Raw genomic sequence first — 18,859 nt, forward strand, 5'->3', positions numbered from 1 at the left:
GGCTCTTCAGGAGTCATTTCAACTTCCAATGGTGTTCCCCAACTTGATGTGACAGACAACACAAACACGTCTATAAAGGCAAACAACACTGGTGGACACACCAGGGACTGTAACTTCTGCTTCACTTGAAGGTAGTAACTGACAGACATAGCCAAGAGGGCTGATCACTGTCGGTGCACGGAAATAATGCTGGTGCTATTTATCAGTTTAAAAACAAAACAAAAACACAGATAAAATTTTTAAAAACTGGAATTTGGGGGGCGAGAGGAAGAAAAAGAGCAGGAGAAAAAAAGGTGAGGGAGAAAGAGAAGAGGAGAGAGGGAGAGGAGAAATGAATGGCGGGTTTCTGTGAGTCCAGCTTCTGGGGCTAGCACAGTGAAGACTAGCAGGAAGTCTGCAGCCTTGGGGAGATTCTGGATCAGTCCTCTCTGGAAAGCCATCTGACCCACAGACAACCCAGGAGGACGAGCTAAAGTGACTATTTCCAATTACTAGAGTCTGCGGTGAACCGGAAGTCTGACAACATACAAGCTGGGACGGTCTCAGGACAACAGTATCCTAAGTTTGTGCTTTACGGTACAGAGCAGGCTCCAAATAGGAAATAATCTTAATATACAAAGCAAAGACAAATTATTATTTTTTCTTTATTTCTTTTTTATTGGCTTTTTGCGACAAGGTTTCTCATGTAACAGCCCTGACCATTCTAGAACTCACTTTGTAGACCAGGCTGGTCTCAGACTCACAGAGATCTGCTTGCCTCTGCCTCCTGAGTGCTGGGATTGAAGGTGTGCGCCCCCACCCCTCAGCAAGGCATACTGTTGTCAACAGACAAGCTTGGTAACTCAGAAAACTGACTGGGGAAATGACATCCTAAAAACAAAAGACAAAAACAAAAGAAAACATTGGTAACGAGGTCATTAGATAGTTTATAGAATACATTTTATTTAGTAGAAGGTTTAAAACATTTGAAAACAAAATGGCAGACAGTTTTCTGGGAAAGAAAAGAATTACAGCATAACTAATTTTTATTAATGTTTGAAAAGGAGCCACCAGTTCAGCCATGGATATCTAAATCTGGAGTCTTAGTGAGAGCTTTGTGAGCTGAGCGCACATCGTCCTGCTTTAAGTAGATTAAGAACGTTCACAGCAAACACAGTGTCAGCGATAAGCTTCAAAAATTTACTTATCCTGTGCCTCTTTCTTTGAACTCTACCACATTGTTCCCTCTGTCTCTCATTGGTCTATAAGCTAAAATATATACATACATACATATATATAATAAAAAAATCAGATTTTACAGGCAACAAAGCAAGTCTCTGCATTGGCCATTACATTTTAGTACACTCAATAACTTGCTTTCCAAGCAAAGAGAACAGCAAGGCATAGGATGAGTTCAGCTTTTGTGCACGTGTGTGGTGTGTGGCATGATGATGCATATGTGTGCAGTGTGTGCACATGTGGGTGCCAGACCAGGGCACTGCGATCTCCCTCTCTCCTCTCTGTCATGCAGTCTTGACCAGGCTCCTACGGAGCCAGGAGAAGCTTGCTGTTTTGGCTAAACTGGCTTGTGGGATTTGCCTTTCTCTGGCCCATGTGCTAGATTACAGACACACACAGCACACAGACATGATTGCTGGAGATCTGAATTCGGGTCTTCATGGCCACAAAGACAGGGAACCATCTCTCCAGTCCCTGGTGAGATTTTTATGCTGTTTAAAACAATCTTTGGCAGCAATGTAGTGATAACATTGTCTGTGAGACCACTTATTAAATAAAAGAGCAAAGAGCGACGCTGAGGAGAAACAGCACCTGTGCTGTATTTCAGAGTGGACTTCGTTATCTGAGACGTAGACTCCATGGTGAGCACTAGATGCTGCCAAGATACTAAGCTTCTATTTGGTATGACATGATTTGTTTTGTTAAGGAAGCTTATATATTAAAAAGGAATAAATGGCATGTATCCACATTTTAAATGACTGACTTCAGGATGGGAAAAAATGAGCATGGCTGTAAAAACAGAGCCATAAAAGACGGCTTTTCTTTAAATGTCACTGGAAACTATAGTGTCATCTTACAGAAACGTGCACTGGGCCTAGTTAATTCTGATACAGTACATTGATTAAAATGATATGATCCCTACATTGAATACCAACCAGTCACTGGGGAAAGATCACTATTTCAAAGATACAGGGAAATATATTCAGGCCCAAATATTTTAAAGTATACCAATATGCTTTTCCTAAATTGCTGAAGTTGCCCAGCTATTATGATCAAACAGCCATGCATTTTAAGCTTTCTCAAGAGACGTAAATCCATGACGCTGATTTAGGCCAGTAGTGTTACCTAGGAAGGTAGCAACTTCATAATCTTCAGGAGATTACAGGGCCAGGAAGGTCAAGCAGAGAGTCTCAGCAGGGAAGGATCTGGTGTCTGCTCCCTGCTTGCTGGGGGACACGAGAGATGAGAAGAGGCTGCCTACAAACCTCTACACTGTTCTCCAGAGCAGGAGCCAGTCTCTCCATGGAAAAAAAGAGAAGGTCAAGAGACATGCTCACATCAGGCTAATCATCAGCCATGGACAGAACACAGGCACCTCTCCCTGGACCAGGTGGCTTTGCCAGGCAGGAATGAATTCCTTTCTGAAATGTGTTTTATCTCAGGAAGCACAGATATATTTGAAGTTATCTAGATTTAGCAAATAACCAAGAAGCAGCCTGAATGGCTCTATCAACGCCTAGTCGCATACAAATGACCAGGAAACAAAATCCATGTGTAAATTTTAGTTACAACACTGGAAGAAGATAAAATGTCAGGTACACTTAGAAAATACGGATTTGGGATATTCGGACTTGCTGCCCATCACTTTCCCCTCTAGTGATAATTATAATTTTAGCCATACAAATCAGAGTCACAGTTCTGAAGCTACTGAAGGAGAGAACATGATATTCTTTATTTAAGAAAAAAAGAAGGAAGACAGAAATGAGGGAAGAAAAAGGAAGGGAAGGGGAGAAGAACAGGGAAGAAAAAGGAAGGGAAGGGGAATGGGGAAGGGGAGGGGAGGGGAGGGGAAAGGAGGGGAGGGGAGGGGAGGGGAGAGAAGGGAGAAATGATACTGTTAGTCAAACAGGAGAACTTTAAAAGTTACTGAGAGCCTAAGTGGTCCTGGCAGGCTTTCGGGTTGTTACACATACACACCATAGAGAGGGAGCAAAATGGCAGTCGCACCAAGGATACTGCAACACAATCCTTGCACCAAGCCCTTGCTCCTTGCACCAAGTTGGACTCTTATCTCGCTAATTCCTCAGAAGGAAGCCTGGATCCTGCCTCAGGGGAGACAACCTCAGGAGCCAAATGCCTCAGAAGAGGTGGTGCAGGATTCAGGACTAGATTTGCTGCATCTAATCACTAAGACTGTAAGAGTCTCTTCTCATGCTCCCTCAACCTTCTAAAATGAAAAAACTAGGAAAGGACACAAAATGTGTTCAAAATTGAGCTACTATTGTTTTTTCTTTTGTTATATTTTTTCTATTTTTCCCATAACACTTAGCTATATTAAAACTATTTTTAAAGTTTTCTTTCTTTCATGAGAATGTGGTACAGTGAAAGGATTTCTCTGAAGAAATTACAGGAAATACCAATCTGGAATCTACTGAAGCAGCTTTGCAGTTCCTAAGGAAATCTCATTGAGTTGTTGTTGTTGCTGCTGCTGCTGCTGCTCCAGCCCAGAATCTCAGGAAGTGGGGCTGGCCTGCTGAAATACTGAAGGCTGATAGGAATGCATTGTCTTTCCAACATTAGCAAAGCTGATGGCTTCCACTTAGTTATTACACTGTCAGACAAAAAGGTGTGTGGTGAGAACAAATAAAGCTTCTCTCTCTCTCCTCTCTCTCCTCTCTCTCTCTCTCTCTCTCTCTCTCTCATTCTCTCTCCTCTCTCTCTCTCTCTCTCTCTCTCTCTCTCTCTCTCACACACACACACACACACACTATACCATCAAGTGCATGGGTGGTGTAGAGAGAGCCAGGTATAGCTCTGCTGGAGAGGTTAGAAGTAACCAGGTGATCAATATTAACTCTAACCGTGAGAAACCCTGTTGATACTATGCACCTGTAAAAAGACAACCTCTGTGGACTTTCTCAAACTAAATACAAATAAAACAAAACAGCCTGTAAATCCACTCAACCATAAGCCAAACACAGGAAAAAATTCAATACAAGGTAATTCTACAAAGTCCATCTACACAAGCAGACACATGTTACTGATGCTGCTTCCCTGGAGAGCAGAAGGGGAAAGACAAAACAAAACTGGAAAACATGAATTAAACAAACAAACAAACAAACAAAAAAAAACGGAAGAGAGGCAGGAAGAAAGGAAGGGATGGGAGAGAAGGATACATAAAGTTTCAACATATCTGTAAGATCTACGTGAAAATAAAAAGTTCAGATGAAAGAAACTGAAGATCTGCATCAGCGGGAATAGACGCCTTGCTCGTAGTTAGTGGACTCAAGACTGCCAAGGAGTACACTGGCTTTTTTTTTTTCCCAATTTTATCTATTGACTAAATGTAGTTTTTATCACAGAAACCTGCTCTATAGGTATTAACAGGATGACACTAACGTTCATGTGGGAAGGAAAGGAGATCCTTTCTGAAAATTGTTAAAACTCAACAATAAGAAAAAATTGTGAACAGATGAGTAAAAAAATCTGAAGAAGCTCCACATCAAAGAAAATGGTTAAGGTTATTGGGAAGGTCAGTGACTTGATAACCACAGAGTGCTTTAAAAACAACTTAGCACTCAGAAGACGGGGAACTTTCATTCATTACTATGATTGGGTTTCATATTAATTATTTATGTTATTATTCCCCCTTTTCTACCAATCTAAATTGAAAAATATGGAATTTCAGGAGTGCTTTAAAAAAATTTAGCGGCAGGCGGTGGTGGCGCACGCCTTTAATCCCAGCACTCGGGAGGCAGAGGCAGGCGGATCTCTGTGAGTTTGAGACCAGCCTGGTCTACAAGAGCTAGTTCCAGGACAGGCTCCAAAGCCACAGAGAAACCCTGTCTCGAAAAACCAAAAAAAAAAAAAAATAAAAAAAAAAACAACTTAGCACACAGAAGATGGGGAACTTTCATTCATTACTATGATTGGGTTTCATATTAATTATTTATGTTTTTATTCCCCCTTTTCTACCAATCTAAATTGAAAAATATGGAATTTCAGAACAAGAGAAAGCTAGAACAAGTACAAGAATCACAAATTTCTAGACCCAGATGATTGCTCTTTATAACGCTATTTCTTTATGGTCAAGGTTGACCTTTTCCCAGCAGCCTTCCTCTGCATGAAGGAGGCTGATGACTTGGTCACTGCCATGAACTGCATTCTGGTCCAACTCTGAGAGACAGCCCATGAGTCCAGATAAATTCCTTTCCTCTGGGGCTTCAGCATAGTTGCCCCTAATCTAATGAGTTTGAATTTCATGACCACAAACACTTTGTAAAATTTCTAATGTGCTAACTTAATAAATGCTTTTCTGATATTTAATGTATTTATAGAGATGATACATTTGAAGTTTTGACACTAAACTTTGTCTCAGTCTTAAGAGACTGCTTAGCAGTGAAGAGATTTGCTTCTAAGCCTGACAACCTAAATTCAATCTCCAGATCCCACACATTGTTCTCTGACCTCCACCTACATGCCATGAGGCACAAGCACGTTCACAAACACATACACACACGCATGTGTACACGTGTGCACGCGCATGCATGCACACCCAATAAAATGTTAAAACAATCTTTTAAACTTTATCTGAAGGCACTAAACTTAATAATGGATCCACAAGGGCAGGCTCTTTACTCTCTCCTTTGCTCATACAGAAACGTCATGCTTCGAGTAAAAATTCAGTAAGTAAATAGGAAAACATTAATAAAGCCATAAAGCTCCCAGGAGAAATTAGACTTTTACTGATGTTAACATTTTTAAATACTACTACTCAAATAAAAGCTATTCAATTTCATCATGTCTTCTTGTAAAGGGATATTTTTACAGACCTGATGACTTTAATTTCCATAGCTTCAGATGAGCGAATAAGAGGTTTCACGTACTTAGAATTGGTATGACTTGCTTTTCCTAATGAACTCATTCTGATTCTAAACCTAACCATGACATCAGAAGATATCACCACGAGAGAGTTTTGCAATTAACAGGAATGATTTTTATTTATGAATGTTTTCAAGTGATTTGTTTTGCAACAACGTAAGTATGCACATGAACTAAATGTCAAGGATCAATAATGAGAAGCTAGCATAGCTGAACAGATATCTTGCTTTTAGCTAGCAACGCTGCTGTACTGGATCATTCAGACTGAGAATAAAATTTTTACAAGGAAAACTTAATTAACATTTTGTCATCATTACCCTGTTCTGCCATAAGCTGGCTTTCTCCATCAAGCTGTTAGGTGCTTTAATATTTAAATGCTTACCATGCCCTTAAACTACCATACACGGTAGGGAGCATGACTCCGAACATTCTCATTTTCAAGTTTACAGAGGTCTAAAGGTTTTCAAGGCAGCTGTAAAGACATACTCTTTCTGAAGTGCAGGTTTCAAAAAATCTAGAGTCCAGCTGTTGAGACTGATTATAGAGCCAGAGGGGAAGGGGAAATAGAACACAGTACAAGGGACTCACGGGACATAAGTGATGTCAAAAGTGGAGTTTCCTAATTTCAGGAGAGGGACATGGGCGGCCTTAAAGCCCATTTCTACAACATTAGTAAAATACCATTTTCTGTGTCAGGTCAAACAATACCAAGCCAAGGCAGCTTTGTAGAACCTAAGTCCTACCTGCAGCTTATCTTGTAAAGAGGGGTATTCTAACGTCTGGGTCTTTTATTATCTAGCAAGGTAACTGATTGAACAGTGAAATAACATTTACAATACAAACAAACCAGATGTCTTTGCTTCGGGGCCCGGAGTTATTATTCATGTATTTACTTTCTGGGTCTGCTCATCTATTGAGATTTACATAATAGAATATTGGCCTTTTCAAATATCAGACAAGAAGGCCAACTTTACTAAAACAATTTAAGGTAATTAATTAAATGGAATTTTAAATTATCTAATAAAGGGGTAGTATAAAGTTTGAAGCACACCCGAGGAAGAGAATACAGACAATGGGACACAGGCTTACACATCTATTCCCAGATGGCAGTTTCAAGACACTGTTTTGTGAAGAAGTGAAAGTGTTATAGTGGTTGTACTTTCCTTGCTTTTATGGAAATAATGTATTGTCCAAAAAAAAAAAAAATCAAAGAACAACAAAACTCTCTCCCGTTTGGCTGCGGGAGACTATCCAAAGAGTGAGAACATATCAGTAATACCAGAACTTGCAATGAAGACCCTTGACTCCGAGTCAAAGCAATCTGTCATCAATGAACATGGTACAGCAGCGTCGGGTAGAAGAGCCTTGATCTAGCTAAATGCACTTACAGAATGCAGAAGGCGAAATTCTTGTTTTTTTTTTTTTTTTTTTAATGAAATCTAAGTGTTACTCCAGTTTCTGGGGAGCAAGAGTGAAAGGATAGATAACTCGGGAAGTAGTGAGGTGACAGATGAGGGTAGGCACAGGCCAGCCTGCCTGGCAATAAAACAGAGGCAGGAGGAGGCGCTCAATCTTGCACTCCAATAGTCCGCTGAAAAGCCATCTTATGAATCAGAAGAGGTAGGTCAGAGCTTCACCTAAGTCTGCTGTCTGCTAGCTTAGTGAGACCGCCTGTGGTCCAGACTGCTACAGTCTGGGCACTCACACGGCCTGGGTGTCAGCATCCCACCCCCACCCCACCAAAAGGCTTAGTTCCTTTCTGTTCAGTGAAAAGAATCTTAGACCACCAGGCCACAAGGAGAGTGACACTCCAGCATTGCTTATTCTAGCACCCAGGGACTCAGGAACTCAGTGACACGTAGTAAACACCAAGGGAGCAGGCTAGCATTATTAACATGCTATTAGAGAAGGTTAAGAAATTTGGGAAATAGGTTACTAAGAATCTTCTTAAAATATAAATCATGGTTAAAATCAAACTTGCTCAGACAGTTCCCCCTCCCTCTCCCTGAGACAGGGAGTCTCTGTGTAACTCCGGCTGCCTGGAACTTACATTATAGACCAGGCTGGCCTTGAACTCACAGAGATCCAGCTGCCTCTGCCTCCCAAGTGCTGGGATTAAGGTGTGGGCCACCACGCCCAGCTAGGATAGATCTTTATCCAAAACCAAGGTTTTTACTTGTGACCTAACACGAATTAGAAAGCAGAGAGCTCAGAGCTCTGGGGTTAAACACAGAATGTTTTCCTTCCATCTTATACCTGAAAGGATTTCCTTCTCTTCTGGCCGTGATTTCTTCCTCACACATTGCTTCTCTTTGCATCATGAGGACAGCCTTGACCTTGAATCTTTCCTTGCTTTTCCTTTTTATTATGTCTTCTATTTTTGACATTATAATATAAGAATATCATTTCTTCCTTCCTTTTCCTTTCACCAAACCCTCCCATATACTCTGGCTCTCTTTCAAATTCATGGCCTCTTTTTCTTCATTAAGTGTTCTTATAGACATATATGTATTTACAAACACACACACACACACACACACACACACACACACACACACACACGTATTATCCCTAAATACAATCTGCTTGGTCTGTATACAGTCACTCCTATGCATCTTTCCAGGGCTGATCATTGGTACTGGACAGCCAGTTGTGGGGACTCTTCCCTGGGAACTATTGCTCAAGTTCCCAGCATTCTTTAGCTGCTTGCAGTTCTCTGGATAGGACTGAAGCCCTGGGATCTTTGGCCCACCCACTCCGGCATGTCTACTGTCACTCTTGTTCAGCTCATGTCTGCACAGTCATGCTGGAGCAAACACAACCTCACAGCAAACTTCCCAGCCCCCTGACTCTTACAGTCTTTCTGCCTGATTAGTCCACAATGTTCCCGGAGCCATAGGTTCAAGAATCGTTTTACAGATTCATCCTAACATTCTTATAGGAGGTCACCGCTTTTGTTCCGGCCATCAAATCAAAACATGAATTCCATCTCAGTTGTGAAAAATATGCAAGCTGTAATTGTACAAGTTAAGTTTCAGAATTTACTTAGGACTCAATTTAGTAACAATTGGGCTGGAAAAATAATTAGTTAGAAAAGTAAAATAGGAGACATTTTTCAAACTATATCATAATCAAATCTATTAATCCTTACAATTAATATAAATATTTCTCCTATAAAAGCTTTAAAAAACTATGTTCTGATACAGTTTGATGGTGCTTTAATAGATGGATACCTTTGTAAATAAAATGTTGATAGCCTAATTCAAAAAGTTCACATTAATTAGGCCAGCAAGCACTCTTGTTTGTACAACTCTGTCAGAAAATATTCTAGAATGAAGATGTGGGAGATTTCTGAGAGCTTATGAGAAAACTCCAAGTAAACAAGACAAGAGTCTGCACTCTCTGTTCCTTCATGATGTGTTCTAGGAAGTGCCCCTCCCAGGCGTGTGAAGTAGGAGTGGCTTCACTACAGATTACACATCATCTTTTGTTCCTCAAAAATATTTCCAAGCATAGTTGCCCTTGTGACTGTATACAGCCTAAACTCATGTGAACTTTGCTCATGACCTTGCTTAGCCCTCAGAATATCAACTGTCTGATGCTCTGAATAAAGCTGGCTACTGAATGAGACTTCAGTATGTCTCAGTTTCAGGCTCAAACCGCCAACTAGAGAGGTAACATACCTCTTTACATATTAGGCCATGTAACAAGACATTAACATGGCAAACATTAAAATATACCAGAATAAACTATTCATTTTTGGTTTTGCTTTTGGTTTTTCAAGACAGGGTTTCTCTGTGTAACCCTGGCTGTCCTGGAACTAGCTCTGTAGACAAGCTGGCCTCAAACTCATAGATCCGTCTGGCTCTGCCTCCCAAGTTCTGGGATTAAAGGTGTGCACCTCAACCTTACAGAATTTATGAAGTACTTTAAACACCTTATTCTTTACTTAACCAGGTCCAGATCTTAATTATGGACTATTTTCCCATCTCTGTACAATTGTATCCCCACTGCATATCTGCCCAATTCTGCATATGTAGACCTTAATAAGAGGGTACAGTTATCAAAACAGATGGTTATTTCCCGTTAACCAGAAAATAAATCATGTTTCATTATTTATTTGAAAAGCATCTGATATTTCTATTAAACAATTGCATTTCTTAAATAGCTATGTGTTAACAAAAACATGATCTAAAGATGAAGTGTAAAAATACATAGAATAGCAAAAAAATGAAAACAAAAATTTTATCCATACAATTAGAGATTTTATTCTTAATGAAATAATCAGCTTAAATTACTTTTTTTCTCTGGGATTAATAAAATGCATTTTATCAAACAATTATTGCCTAGGGAATAGTAAACAAAATTTACCGAACATTTGATTATCATCCTGAAATACTTTTTACATTAAAATTCTATAATTAAGGCATCTTTGTGGCATCTCACTTTTTTGGATATATTCTCCAAATAAAAACCATACGGGAAAGATGCACAAGCATAGAGTATATCAGGCTTTAATTAGCAAAGAGTAATGTTGATGTCATTAATTCCCTTGATCCTGCTCTGACGGAAAATATTCAAGTCCATTTCTTCAGAGGCTTCCAACCACGAACGTACACTGTTATTATGTAAGCGTAGCTGTTGGGAATTCTGATTCGCAGCTGGCATTTGGTATGGTAAGCCTGGAAGACAATCCTGCTCAGGGATTAGAGTCTAATTCTTATGTCCATGTACCTCCCAAGGAAATTTAAATTATTGTTTTCCTGGGGCTCATAAGTTTTTGACTTCCCTTTATTGAAAAATATCTCTGAGTGCCTGCAAGGTAAAACATACTAAACTAAAATTAGCTGAGCTGTGGCCAAATAACAAGCTTAAAGGGAAAAAGCAGCACTGAAATCCACTGGATTTGTTCATAGAGTATATAAGAAGTATGTGTAAAGAAGAAGACTAAGCATGTACTCATGTGTCCTTAAAAGGGATTCTAGGAGATCCCATTCTCTCTTCTCCAGTGATAGCATTAGGTAGTGATGATCTCATCAATGCCAACCTTTCCCTAATCCATGTTCTTGACACACAGCAGTGACAAGCACGTGGCCAGCTTCACCCTACAACACAGAGCTCTTGCTGACACTCTATCTCTCCCTAGCTTCCCAGTGCTCATCACTTTCAGTCTGGATTGTGATCCTCTAAACAGACATTTAAGTGCTATAAAAGCCCAGGGCCCAACCCTGAGAATCTCCTTTCCCCATTATGTTTGTACCCATATTGTCAAGGCTCACACAAATACCTATATGTGCATCAGCTTTGATCCGTTTACAGCACAAGATTTGCCTGTATATTACAGGCTACATTATGAAACTAGGGCAAAGACCCCACATTCTCCACACACAGCATCCCAGAGGGAATAGTCATGGCAGGGTAGTGTTAAGAAAACTATCAGAAACCGGGATGACTAAGACTGAACCCCAAGTCACTAGCTGTGTGATATTGAGCAAGCTATCCATTTAACCCATCCATGTTTCTGTTCCCTTTTCTAGAATAGAGGGACATATTCTAATATTGATCTTGAGGCTTCTGTGAGGGCAAATGAACTGAGACTCAGTCTTGGCTTATAGCAAGTGCTAAGTAAAATATTATTCAATGAAATAAGTGGTTTTACAGCTAATAATTCTTTTAAAAATATTTATTTATTTATTTTATGTATACAATATTCTGTCTGTGTGTATGCCTGCATGCCAGAAGAGGGCACCAGACCCCATTACAGATGGTTGTGAGCCACCATGTGGTTGCTGGGAATTGAACTCAGGACCTTTGGAAGAGCAGGCAATGCTCTTAACCTCTGAGTCATCTCTCCAGTCCCCAGCTAATAATTCTTAAAACATCCTTGTAGCTTGGAGATGTCCCTCCTCAGTGGTAGCACACATACTAAGCATGCTCAATGTCCTGGTTAAATCTCTAGCACCAGCAAAATTAGATGAAAGCACTGTTATGAATCATCTATGGATATATGTATTTGTAATGTCACATATTGCGATGTAAAAGTGATTATCAAACATAGCATTCAATGATTCCTCCTCCCTAAGAGTTAACCTACAAATGATGTATAAGGTACCTGTAGAGAGAATTAACTCAGGTGAAGCCCATGTCGGCAGGCTCTAGGCAGGCAAGGAGAAGAGGAAGGGTAACTCAGGTGAGAGTTTGATCCACTTTACACTCTGTGGAAGCTTTGAAGGGTGATCACTAACGCCCCCACAATGCCCATTCCGTCCAAACAACACAGTCAGTCCTGACATGTGGATGGCTGACAATGCAACTGGGATTTCGAAATTTCAAAGAAAAGAGTCTATCAAGTTCTCTATTCCTTCTAATGTATGTTGATCTTTTCTGGGTCTATCCTGTCCTGTTCCAAGACTAGGGAAAATAATGAAGACAGGATGGTGGTTAGATGACTTGAAAGGACAAAGATCTTGCTTTGTTCATTATGACCCCACACCTCCAGTAGGCCTGAACTCAATGGCCACTTCCTGAATGAAAAAAGTCAAAGCTAATGAAACAAAAGAATTCAAATTCATGTTTCTGTTGCAGATTCTTTTCACTTTATTTGCATTAGAACTAACCATGTGTAGTCAGATGTCTAGAGATTCAAAAAGAAGCACCTATAATGAACACATATAAACTTTTTTTGTTACAATTCCATATATAACATAACTACAATTACATATACTATTTGCACTGTATTGCATATTAAAAGTAAAGTGTGTGAGAAGGCTTGTATAGGTTTTTGTCCCAATACTGTCCCAGGATTTGAGCAAACATAGCTTTTGATATTCACCACTAGTGGTGGAAGCAATTCCCATGGTTACTATGCTGGCTTGTTTTATGTCAACCAGACACCGGATACAGTCATTTTGGAAAATGGAACCTCAATTGAAAAAAAAAATGCCTCCATCAGATAGTCCTGATGCAAACCTGTTGTGCGTTTTCTTGACTGATGATTGAAATGGGGAATGGCAGACAATTGTGAGTGTTGCCACCTCGGGGCTGATCATCCTAGGTGCTGCAGAAAAGCAGACTGAACAAGTCAAGGGGAGCAAGCCAGGAAGCAGCACTTGTTCATGGCCTCTGCATCAGAGTGCTAACAGGTGCTGCCCTGATATCCCGGGTGATAGACTACAAATGAACCCTCTTTCCCCAAGTTGCTTTGGTCAAGGTCTTAACCACAACAACAGAAACCATAACCAAGAAAGCTACTAAGGGATGGCCTGACCATACCCTAATACAGTCACACATTCCTGAAATTCCTACCAGTACCCGCATATTTCTCAACAGCCTGGAGTGTCAAGAACAATCTATTATACTGTCCTTTAATTTTTAAAATACAAAAATCCAATAAACCAAATAATCATATAAGAGCTCTTTAAAGGTCTCTTTCAATTAGACACACCCTGCAAGATGATTTTTAATACTAACATGAAAATAATAAAAAGCCATTAATACAGAGGGCTCATAAAACAGTATAATTAAGAAGCCCATGGTTTTAGAATCAACAGCTTTTGGCAGGAATTACAGGATTTTTAATATCTTACCTTCTTACCCCCTCCTCCCAGCACAGTTTGTTTATACAGTACCCAAAAATGCCTACAGGAAAATACAAATACATTAAATAAGATGCAAATGTGACGCATCTGCCAGTTCAAGCTCACAGTTCTATCTTCTATATCTAGGCTGAAACTGAGACTTTTCTTCAGGCACGACTTCATTCCCTGCTAAATAGTGGGGGCTTCACACTGAACTTTTTTGAAAAAGCATAAACAGAATGGTAAAAGTTGTGTTTGGATACTGGGAAAAGCCAGTATTACTGTGTTGAACCCCAATATATGCTTTTATATTGTTTAGAGTAGACTTGTGTGTAACCAGTAGGTCCTTTGTTATTGTTTATATTTTGTCAAAAAGCAGAAATCCTCTGTGATTTCCATCTTCTGTTTCTACAAAGACATAATAAAGAAGTCTGAGTTGATTTGAATAAGTCAAGAAGGAACCACAGAAGACAAAGCTTTTAATTACTAAATATGAGATAAATCTCAGAGGGGACAGCTATGTTAAACAGGAGCCATCAGTCAGGCTGGAAACAAGAGAGAATAAGTAATAATTCTGCCACATTCTTTGTCAGGGAAAGGGCTGGAAAGAAGGACACTGGGCACATGAATACTCCGGGGCTGAGATGAAACTCAGTGGTATACTAGCATCTGCCTACTTGTCCATGAGCTTGAGTGTTATTTTTTTTTTTTTTAAAAAAAAAAAAAAAAAAAAAAAAAAAGGAAAGAAAGAAAGAAGGAAGGAAGGAAGCCAATACTTAGTATGTCATTTGACGGGGCCCATAGGTATGGATCCATTCTACCTGACTAAAAGTCAGAGTTGGAACTTATTATCAGTAGTTCAGATGACAGGTGTGGCTATATCTAGCCATGGTGTTTCAGGTATTAAGTAGATCTGTTTCTACCTTAAACAAAGGTCAAGGCTCCATTCCACCCTGATTTAGAACAGAGAGTTCTGCTCTCTCAAGGTCGTTGTCAACAGTTTAGACAACAGGCGTGGATAAAATCCAGACCTGGTCCTTCAGGAATAGATCTGTTTCTAATCCAGACGAAGTCTACGGATCCACCTAGGTTCCTACTCCCTTATGGAGTTGACTATGGATTCTACCCAGGGAGGGCTTTGCCCACAGAATGTTTTGGTCTAGGGTGTGAGCATTACTTGTCTGGTTCTGGCAACAGAATGTTTAACTAAGAAGGGAGCCTATAATCCTTCAACTGGTCTGTTCATTCCTTCTATCATGTTAATGTAGGTTTTTTTTTGTTTTGTTTTGTTTTGTTTTATCTTACTCCTATCTTTTGAGGCTGGGGTATTTAAGCAAATAGAAAGAAAACACGCAGGCAACTTTCAGTATTCACTGGATGTCCCTCCCGCTACTGTCCTATGCTTATTATTTTCACTCGTGTCTTTGTTCTCTTATTTTTCTGATTGCCATGACCGTACCCTGGTAAGTGGGAACCTTGTCGAAGCTGGTCCCCGACAGGTATTAATTCTTCACAATATTATGAAACAGCCATTTATTATTATTTATTATTATTTAACAATCCTTGTCACCTCAGTATTAATCAGCAGCTATTTTGACAAGCAACAGCAATCTTTGGACAAATTTTGCTAGAGTGGTCTTACAGCTGCCCTAGGTATTTTCCTAGTCAATGGATGCCTCTTCGGCATCTCTGTCGGACAGCAGTGGAGTTACATCTTCACACAGTACTGAATCCAGAGAATGAAGCCAGCATTGTCTTTCATCTCTACAGACATAAACTCTAGTGCTGAGCACACTTTACAGTTTTAGATAATCTTTCTGAACAAATCAGCTTTTCATAGCTGACTGAGTGATGGAACAACAGCAGAAAAAGGTAATCGAGGAAAGGTAATTGAGGAAAGGTATGACTAAGGAACAAACCCAGAGGGCCAGAGCTGATGCTTTCTTTTCTAGCAACAAGCTAAGTAAGATCTATAGATGTATTTGTGTCAAGTGAAATACTGAATGAAAATCATTTCAAAGGTTACATGTGTAATTGGAGAGTAACTGGTAACTTAGGACAGTACTTAATTATAACTTATTTATGCTTATTTTACTTTTTATATACAATTTTATATAAGCCAACTTACAAAGGCATGAAAAAGAAAATAAAATGTTTAAAGTGAGAAAGGTGAAGCAGAAAGGAGGCAAAGGTGGAAATCAAGGAGATAATAGTAAGATTTATATATAAATAAGTCAATAAAGTTCTACTAGGAAAAAAAGTGCTCAAACAACCACACGAGTTCATTGTAAGATTTCAAGTTCAAAAGATCAGTTGTGGCAAAGCAAGGCAAAAATCTTTGTTTTTTCAGACCTTTCTCCTGCCCTTTATGATCCGCACTTTGTCTCACTGAACTCTCTCTAGACCATTTAAAAGAAAGGGAAGACAGTGGTTCAATGTCAGAGTAATGATGGCTCAGCAATGTACAATGGAACTAGGCTGGAAGGGAGCCCTGGGACAGGACAATGGCAGTCAAAGAAGGTCATGGGGGATAAGGGACTAAGGCTCTGGCAAGGGCTTACAGAGCCCACTCCACTGCAGCTCACAGAAACTTGTGGCAGATTTCTGAGGACTACTAAATCTGTAATAGGAGGTTATACAGCAGTAAGAAACAATAATAACTGGAATCAAAACCTCTCACACAGATCGGAACATAGGCCGAAATCTCAAGGCACAGTTTTATGGACTAATGATAAGTGGGAAGAGCAATAAAATAAAAATTGGGGGAGGGAAGTACTAGAGAAAAACTGTAGAAGATTTATATGATCACAAATGATCTTAAAATAAAGATATTTTAAAAACTTAAAGAGATCAAAGAAATTAAGTACATAGACTAAAAGATAAGAAATTTTAAATAGGGAGAGAGTGAATGGTATCATATGCTAACCGCAAAGAGCCGATTTGAATTATGGAAATCAAATATAAATTGTCACTGAAATAAAGCCTAATGAGTCGAAAGAATGTCAAACTTACTTTACTAGAAGAAAGACTTGGCCAATTTCTATTAAAAGGAGACTCAAAACAAGTATGTGGGTACATGGCAGCCATTCTAGCACATTCTAGCACAGGAGGTGAAGGCAAGAGAACTAAGGTAATTCCCAGTCAAGAGTGTATATAGCAAGACTGTCAACAGTCCAAAATGTGTGTGTGTGTGTGTGTGTGTGAGAGAGAGAGAGAGAGAGAGAGAGAGAGAGAGAGAGAGAGAGAGAGAGAACTAGAGAGAGGGGGAGGGGGAAGAGGAGGGAGACTATGAATTAGAATTATTCTGTGATATTTAATGTGTCAACGTGACTGAACTACGGAATTCCTAGACAGCAGAGAACAGGTGAAAGACTGCTTGTGGGTGTGCCTGAGTGTTTTGAAAGTAGACCAGCATGGGTCTATGTGGACAACATGGGAAAGGTCACACCCAGTGTGGACAGCTGCTGTTCAAATAGCTGGAGTGCCAGAGGAACAAGTAGGATGAAAACTGGGGCAAGATGTTGTTGTTGTTGCTGCTGCTGCGTTGCTGTTCCTCTTCCTCCTTCTCCACCTCCTCCTCTTCAGGTTTTGTTTCTTTTTCTCTCCTATCCTCAGACATCAAAAGTTCAAGCTTCTCAAGCATTCAACACAGACTTGAATTAGCAGAATTTTCAAGCCTGCGGTATCATAATGAAAATTATACCATTGGCTTCTTTGACTGTGGGGATTTCAATATATTGAGCCAGGCTAATCAGCATCCTAGGCCTTCGGCTGTCAGATATCTATCTTAAGAGTTCTTATTTTCTATAAATCATGGGGTCAATTCTCCCAATCGATTGTCTTTCATAGGCCTAACTATATCTTCATATACATATATATGAATACATATATGTTGATTTTATATATATATACACTGATTTTATGTCTCTAGAAAATTCAACTAATATGACACCAGAAAGATAATTCAATAAAAAGTATGGAGGTATGGAGGAGTGGCTGAGGAACACAAAAGAGAAACGAAGAGGTTCCAACATAATTCTTGAACTAAGAAAAAAAAATGTGTGGGAATGCATACATTTGAGGACCAGGCAGTAAAACAGTAACAGGAAATGCATCTGTAGCATCATTGCAATGCAACAGAAACCTATCAAAGAGAGGGAGAGAGAGAGAGAGAGAGAGAGAGAGAGAGAGAGAGAGAGAGAGAGAGAGAGAGAGAGAGAGAGAGAGAGATTTCAGTGTGAACAACCACAAGTACAGTAGAAGAACAACTTGACTGGATGTAGATTTCTTACCAGCAACAGACTATGGAAGAATGGTGTTAAATATTTTCTTCAATCTGTAAATCACACAATGGTACACTATTCAAACTGTGACAGAAGAGGGAGATGGATAAAGGATAAACAGAATCACTGTAACCTAATGAAGCTTAGTCACCAGGGCCTCTCATTCTCACCGATACCTACGATGCTGGGAGTAGATAAAGGCCACCGTAGTCCTGGCAGATTGAAAGCAGAGCCAATAGAAATTTCTAGTAATCTGCCTACCGAGATCTCAAAATGAAAGAACCCACATCTCTAAGGCCCCCATAATGTTCAGATCTTTTCTCCCATTCTATAAAAATATACAACTCAATCCTTTCCTAAAAGAAGTTATTAAAACTGTTTAAGCTGTAGGCTTTCCAATTTGGTTAGTTTTCACTTTAGATAGAGACAACTGAATCCAGTAAAGGGAATGGGAGAGATATAATATTAACCATAGATACTGGCAAATGTTTTGCGAAGCTTATCTGAGTATAAAGGGTACAAAAATAACTAAATATTGCATGAATGCATGTCTTAAGGATTCTACTTGATATTAACACTGAGTCATTCAGGAACACTAACAGCTTCATCAGCAAGAAGATATCAGAAAATCACTGGTCTGAAAAATTTCAGTTAACAGTTGATGTGGCAAAATTCGATATATGCTTAGGTGGGGCAGCTATTAACCGTATCTTTTATAATTCAGCAGTTATGGAGAACCGTTCCTTTTATAATAAGATGCTTGGCTCTGCACACTCCTTCTTAGGCCCAATGACAGAGAGTTTCAGAGAAAGGCTCAGCATCGGATGCTGGGAGTGCCTCTTAAGCCCTGCACAAGGTAAGGCCTGATTCCTCAGGGCTTCTACTAGCTAGCTAGGTGAC

At 39.6% G+C, this 18,859-nt stretch overlaps 1 protein-coding gene across 4 annotated transcripts in view; it reads right to left on the reverse strand.

Annotated features, from left to right (window-relative positions):
- Window positions 1-18,859, reverse strand: part of Immp2l (inner mitochondrial membrane peptidase subunit 2) — an 811,392-nt gene that overhangs the window by 345,255 nt on the left and 447,278 nt on the right. The window lies entirely within an intron of this gene.

The sequence above is a fragment of the Arvicola amphibius genome, chromosome 7 (genome assembly GCF_903992535.2).
Source record: "Arvicola amphibius chromosome 7, mArvAmp1.2, whole genome shotgun sequence".
In the NCBI taxonomy this organism is placed as follows: domain Eukaryota; kingdom Metazoa; phylum Chordata; class Mammalia; order Rodentia; family Cricetidae; genus Arvicola; species Arvicola amphibius.